Below are 7,820 nucleotides of genomic sequence, written 5' to 3' on the forward strand. Positions count from 1 at the left end.
TGCAATTAAGCACTTGTCACAGCAGGGGGCGTTGTCTCCATGGATAAAACCTCATACAAAAATAAAGGCTGTTTCTGACAAGACAGAAACTAGGCTTTTCATGATGGAGAAGGGAAAGTTTTAAATAAATCAAGGCATTTAAGTTGGTTTTCAATTCATGCAAGAGTTTTCTGTTTCAGAAAAGGAAAGTCATTTTCACTGAAGTTTCACTGAAGTTAAGTTATCTTCTTTGAAGATGAATCCCATAAATATTAGTGTTATACTTGAATTGTTTTTTGGTTTTCTAACAATTCTTTATGGCAACCTAATGTGAAAAAGGAAGCAAGTGTGGAATAGTGGGAGATTAATTCTTTCTGGTATTAGTGGATCATGAGATTTTTTTTTTCCAGTCTAAAGTATTTCTATCATAGTGGGAGTAGTGGTTTTCTCTGGCACATACTCAAAATAGTTCGCTTTGGATTTTTTTTTTTCCCATCTCATGATTGTCTGGCTGATGGCGCTTTTCTTAAATTCCATACCCCGTCCCACCACTCACACACTATCACTAACATACAGATATATACATTTATACATTATTCTGCACTATGCCTTCCCCAGTCATGAAAAAGTATCTTTTGGGGCTTGAACACATTTCACCTTATCTAAAGGAGTAATCTAATCCTACATACAATTTTAAATGCTTGTATCACAAATGTCCATCATTGTCTATAAATATCACTTTATGCTTGCTCTTTTTACCTTTATCTCAAATGAAAAAAATACATTTTCCATACCATTTTTTTTGTCGCAAAGTTGAATAAGTTAACTTTCCCAGGCATGGCTATATGGGAATAAATTGAAGCAACTCCCCTGCATATTAACATGGCTACACTTTACATGTCTGCCCATAGCCTAAAAGAAATTTCCATACAAGAAATTTGACCAAATCCATCATTCACTAATCATGTATGGTTAGTGCATGTATATTAGGCATTACCTAAAAGAATAAACTACTTTACCTGAGAAATACAGAGCCACTGGTTTTTACTCTTTACCCTGACTTAATTTTTAGTTTGGTCTTGTAATACAAGAGAATGAACTATAATGAAATGTAATACAACAGAATGAGTGCCATTTTTAATTGTTAATCAGTTTTGGTTTTGCTTTTTTTTTGGAAAAACAAAGTCTCTTCAATACCTTGTGGTATAAACACTTAACAAAAGACTAAGATTGTTACTAGATTTTCTAAGATTTATTTTTCTTCTAGTATTTCCTTTAGCATTTAAAGTGAGATCCCTCCCTCACCACCATCATTTTATATTTTGCATTTTCTTCAATTCTAAACAATGGTTTACTTGGTATAGGGACCAAAGTTAAATCCTCCCCTTGCAATAGAAAAAAGATAGGGAAGTAATAAATGTTTTTATCTGGATCCCTGCATTGTTTTTCTTAAAAAGTAGACATTGAAGAATAAGCTTTGGATCTACTAATTTCTCATGGGTCAATAAATGGAAATCTTTATCGTCCAAATTCCATTTACGTTCTAATAGAGATCTATCTTATCATTTTGTACTCAGTATAGCAGGCATTTAACAACTATGTCTACACAGTTAGCAGCAGACAGACACTCACCCTGGAAGGACTAGACTGGGAAAGAGAAGGTACCAGAATATGAACCATGATGAAGGCACCACAGAGAGTAAGAGAAATGTTTTTTTCCCATCTGCTGAAGCCACCATCTTAGATATTAAAAGGTAAAATGGTGACTTCTGATTCTCTTATTCCCTACTCAGCAGTGAGTACTTGAGAACAGAAGAGTTTCTTTCCTGACCCAGAAAGTTCAGAAGAAGATTACGATACATCAGTTGCTGAAGAAAACTGAGACAATACATTTATCATCCTTATTGGAAGAATATGACTCTTTAGAATGATTAATCATGAACTCATTCACAGAATCTGCGCATATCCTGTTCATCTCTAAGCAGAAATTTGCTTATAACACATGGATTCAGTGATAATTTTGAGAAATCAGTGGATTTCAGTTATTTGATCCCATTAAGAAATACAAGTTGCTCAAGAGACACACTAGCCTGTTGTAGAATATCTTTTTTTTTTTTTTATAAGGGCCTGTGAGGTTTGTCCTTTAACCAACTCTAGCTGATATTTCTGAAGTCTTCGAGCATAGATTTCCAAATCTGACTTTGAAATATTTCAGCCCAATTTTACCCGCAAGAGATTCACTATTGACTCATTCTCAAGGAATTTCCAACACACAGTATTTAAGCTCATCCAGCTTCACCATGGTTACCAAAGAGACACCATAACCCAAGATCGGTATTAAGCCTTTGTCTCAAGATGCCCTGGCATATCTGAACTTGTCTCTTGGGTATTCACTTAATTCCTCTGAAAACTTACGACTCCCTCAATGTCTCCATAAAATAGCATTTTACCACAGATTCTTACTCTGCCCTTTCCTGACCTCTCCTGATTTAAATGTTCAATGACAACTTTTTCATATATTTATCAGGATATTTAAATAGCTTTAGCTAATTACTTTGTCTTTTCATGGGGAAAAACATGACATTGTAGCTTCTATTTAATCGGATCATGTATTTTGAAACACTCAAAATAAGATATCATTAACCTTTTATACAAGTTTTGAATGGCATTTTATTCTGACATTTATGAAGGCTGCTATTGATTTTTCTTCAATGATACTTCCCCCCAGAATATCTTGACCTTCAGACAATAACAAAACAACTTGCACCCAGTTATCTTTCTTGGAGTTAGCCATTACTGAATGCAGAGATGTCAGAGTTTATGCCCCCATAAATACTGACTGACTGTGAAGGCATCATGATATAGTTCAAAGGAGGGCTGGGTTTAGGAGTCTAGAGAACTTCTGGCCATGTCCCATTGATTGTCCTTCTCCTCCTCATAGTTATAGCTGAGTAGGATAGAGGACAAATCATTGAATTCGAGGAGTCTAGGAAATAATAGGCCCACATATATCAATATGCTGAGGTTACCAAAAATAACAATAGGGAAAATGGTTGAGAGAAGAATGAGCCAGAGGCCACAGTTATCAAAAAATATTAGAGGTATCCTGGAATTTGATAGAAGATGACAACTGAGGGTAGAAATAGGTGGTAAAGTCCAAAGCCATCTACTACATATACTTTAAAGAGCTGTGATTTTTTTAGGGAAACAAAAGGAATTAGTGGCAATGCCAATGGAGAATGAGGAAGACATGGACACTGGAAGCACTGTGGAATGCCCATATGAGAGCAAAAATAATTGGCCTCTACCAGAGAATACTACGGAAGAAACAGAGACCTTAGGGATAATTGGCTATCTATTGGAATAAGGAGATGAAGCAGTTGAGGGTGCAGAGAGTCTGCAGTTCACAGAAGCTGCATGCGGAGGAAACAGAGGTAAAGTTAGAGAGTGTGGGAAGGGATAGGGCCAGATTAAAATTTAAAAGGCAGAATGGATATCAGATTTCCAAATGAGGCCAAAAAATCTAGATGTCTGGGGTAAACAGAGCTGAGAGGCATACCGAGGTTAGTTCCGGTAGTTTGCTAGTGAAGAATGAGTCATCAATTAGGAATGCATTTGGCTGTAAGTAGCTAAAAACACAGCTAAGAGTGGCTTAAAGACAAAACATAGGCTAGTCCAAATTTGGCTCAGAACAAGCTCTCTCTAATCTCTCTGCTCTGCCATCCCGTATGTGTTGCCTTCCACTCTCGTTTGTCCTTTCATTCAAGCACCTCTCCCTCACACAACAGTACCCAAAGTACAAAGCAGGGGAGGGGCAAAGGGTATTTTACTGTCTTAACAGGGAGTAAAGTCTTTCCCAGGAGCCCCCAGCAGACTTAGCTACCCTCCCATTTCATTGGCTAGAACAAGGTCACCTCAGAGAAAAAGGAAAGCCATCGTTATGGTTGACTTGTCAATTATAATTCATACCCTAAGGGCTGGGCATATGACCACCCAGAACAATATTAATTTGCTGATATAGGAAGAAGGGTAATGGCTATTGTGTTGGCAAGCAACTCAACATTGTGGCAAATTATTATTTAGGGTTCAGATTCTTTAGCTGTAGGGTATGGGGTTGCTGGGAAGCTGTTTAGTTCTGAGGCTTGGAGTTTCTGTTGGCTTGTGAGATGAGACAAGGGCATCATTTGGGGATATCTTTCTTAGGCAGGATGCCACTTAGATGGACAGAGGTGATGTGGAGTCACAAGAGACACTGTGCAGTCATTGCAGTTACTGGTTACTAGATCTTGCTTGACTTGTTCCCCTCTCCATCTCATTCTATCTTTCTGATCCATTTCAAGTCACAGGTCATTGTTACTTCCTCCATTAAAGTCTGTCTCTCAACCTATATCTTATTCCTTGGTCTCCCTACAATGCTGACTTATCTGACCATCTGAAACATGTGTTTGAATCTGTCTACGCCTGCCTCTCCAATACCATACCCAACACTATAGTTGATGACCTCACTGTTCCTCACCAGGGATATTCTAAGTTCCTATTAGGCCTTTCTGCCTATAGTCTCTCACCCTCTCAACCTCATGCTCACTGAGTGATTCTCAAACTTTAGTATGCAGCAAAATAACCTGAAGGACTTGTTCAATACAGACTACCAGACACCACTCCCCAGAGTTTCTGATTCAGTAGGTCTTGAGTGGGGTCTGATTTCTGCATTCCTAAAAAATTCCCAAGTGATGCTGATGCTGATATCTGGGTCCACAATTTGAGAAACACTGTCCTGATCTGTTCTCTATTACTCTGCCCCAGTGCAATACAAAGATGGAATTTCTATTCTCCTACTTAAAAATCTAACAGTGATCCAGCCTCTTTTTCCAACTGTTCATACATATTCATTGTTATCTAGTCATACCCAGATGCTTACAGCTTTTTGAAGTTAGCAACTTCTTTCATACATCCAAGACTGCAAAGGCAGCTACCTCTAAGAAGCTGATCCATGACACTTTCACATCCTACTAAGTTTGAGACCCATCCCCTGCTGCCAAGGTTTTGATCTATACTACTAGATTACTTATATCATTGCCCTAATTGAGTGTAGGAATATATTATTTATGTTGTTTCTCTGGAATCCAGTAGAACACTCAACACATGATATATGCCTCCAAAATGGTGAATAACAAAATGAATTAAGTGACATCTGAATAAGCCAGGAAAACCAGGTAAGAGTTTTACTAGTTGAAATGGAATTCATCTGATCAATTTTTTTATTAAAAAAAATTTTTTTTAAGCTTATTCATTTCGATAGAGACTGAGAGAGTGAGTGGGGAAGGGGCAGAGAGAGGGGGAGAGAGAGAACAGTCCCAAGGAGGTTCTGCACTGTCAGTCCAGAGCCCAATGCACAGTTTGAATTGACAAAATGCAAGATCATGATCTGAGCTGAAACCAAGAGTCAGACACTTAACTGACTGAGCTACCCAGGTGCTCCAGTCAAATTTTTGTTTTTAAATAGATCAGTAGAAGAAGTATATCTCAGTAAGTTAAAAAAAATTTTTACTTTAGTTTTCATTTATTTTTTATGTATATGCATGCTCATATGAGCTCAACTTTATTTATTTATTTTTTAAATATAATTTATTGTCAAGTTGGATAAAAAACAATGTATACATGTACACAGTGTGCTCTTGGTTTTGGGAGTCAATTCCCATGATTCATTGCTTACATACAACACTCAGGGCTCATCCCAACAAGTGCCCTCGTCAATGCCCATCACCCTTTTTCTCTTCCCCCTTCACCCCCCCCCCAACTCTTTTGCAGCAACATGGATGGAATTGGAGTCTATTATGCTAAGTGAAATAAGATAGTCAGAGAAAGACAGATATCATATGGTTTCATATGTAGAACTTGAGAAGACCATGGGGGAAGGGAAGTGGAAAAAATAGTTACTTTAGCTTTTAAAAAATAATGATACAAGGATCAAAACACATTACCTTCAGCAATACTTATTAAAATTCCCTCTTCTCTCCAAACTGTTTTCATCACACCTCTAGCTGTTCTCTTCATAAGGCCCCCAAACTTCAGTCTTACCCAACTTCTCTTCTCTTGCACTCTTCCATCTCCACTTGTCTCCATTGAATCATTCATTCATTCACTCACTACTCACACAGTCAATAAATATTTATTGAACATCTGTTATAGGCCTGGAATGCCTGCAGGCACTGGGAATAAAGTAGTGAACAAGACAAGGTCCCTGTTCTCATGGTGCTTTATGTTCTAGAGAGAATAGAAGTAAAGAATTCTAATACATAAAATTAAATGTGGCCAAATGGGGGAAAATAGATTCAAGATCAGAGAATATACAAATAGGTCAAAGCCATTAAAAATATTAGACAATAAGGGCATGCATAGTAGCTATAATGAAGTTATAATTGTTCTAAGATTCCAAGTATTGGCCTTTATCTTAACATCTGAGAACGGGGATCCTCTTTGATAGTCTCAGTGGATTGAGAGAAGGCTGTGGACTCTCCCACATGAATCATTTATACCCCACTGCCTAAGAAATTACTATTAGAGCTTAGTGCTGAAGGGCTTCAGAATGAGTTTGCCAATTTGGCATGTGGATTATTTTGAGCTGAAGTTAATCAAGGTCCAAAGACTTGGGAAAAGCTTTCCCTTTCCCTTATCTGCCTAAAAGAATTTAGACAGAGTGCCTGGTCCAGGGAAAGACCTATCACCAGAGATAACTACAAAGAATATGGGCTAGGTGTGGTTAAGCTAGGGGAAGCTCAGCCTGGTCTGGAGATCAAATTCCTCTCTGTGTCCCATTGTCTTTGTATGGTATGGCAAACATTTGTTTACCAAATACTTGTTTTTCCCATCTTCCTGTAAATTGTCTTCCTCCTCTTGGAAGTCTCAGACTCCCTACCCCCTTCTCCTTAGCTCTGGATGGTATATGAGCCTCAATTGCCTTGCTGCCTGTGGGGTCTCATATTCTTATGGGGCTCCCACACATTTGTAATTAAATATGTTTTTCTCCTGTTAATCTGTCTTAATTCAATTTATCAGCCAAAGAACACAATAAAGTAGAGGAAATTTTTTTCCTCCCTAACAGTGCTACCAGAGCGTTACTATCCAAAGACAGGTATGCGTTTCCTCATTTCTGAAATTGACAGTGACATAAATAACTATCTCTTCTATTTATTTTGACTTCCAGGAGATTTTGAGCAAAATATGACCCTACACAGAGACTTAAATACCTCTGTGATTTTTCCAGAGAACTTAATTATATGAGTTCTCCTTTTGACCTGCTTCAAATTCTTTGCAGGAAGTGTCTTTCTGATTAGCATATTTTTTTTTGGCTTTTCCAAATTTTTCCAAAGGATTATTCATTATAAGGGTACAGGCAGGAAGTTGTCAGCTTAAGGAAAGAATAGAAACGGGGATGGGCAACCACCAGTTCTCTTCCCCCATCTTGCTTTCATCCAAGTTCCTCCATGCATATCTGTTCCATTTTTCTTTTTCTGTGGACATGCTCTGGTCCTCAGTTCACATGATTAGTGAATGATGGATATCCTGACATTCCTGGGTTCACAGGTTACAAATCTCATCACACTGAGAAACTGGTGGGCCACCTCTAAGTTCTGAGTCCAAATCCCCCCCAAAAGATGATCTAACCCCAATTGTGTCACACTTGGCAAACAAGTTTATGCCAAAAACAGATAAACTCTCCCCAAATGAGGTTGGGGGGGGGGGCGGGGAGATAGAATGGAAATAAAGGGGGAGGGGGAGGGCCAGCAGATCTACAAGATGACTATTATAATTAAAGATAAGTATATCATTGAAAGGATTGT

The sequence above is a fragment of the Panthera pardus genome, unplaced genomic scaffold (assembly GCF_024362965.1).
Source record: "Panthera pardus isolate Hobbes unplaced genomic scaffold, ASM2436296v1 HiC_scaffold_8, whole genome shotgun sequence".
In the NCBI taxonomy this organism is placed as follows: Eukaryota; Metazoa; Chordata; class Mammalia; order Carnivora; family Felidae; genus Panthera; species Panthera pardus.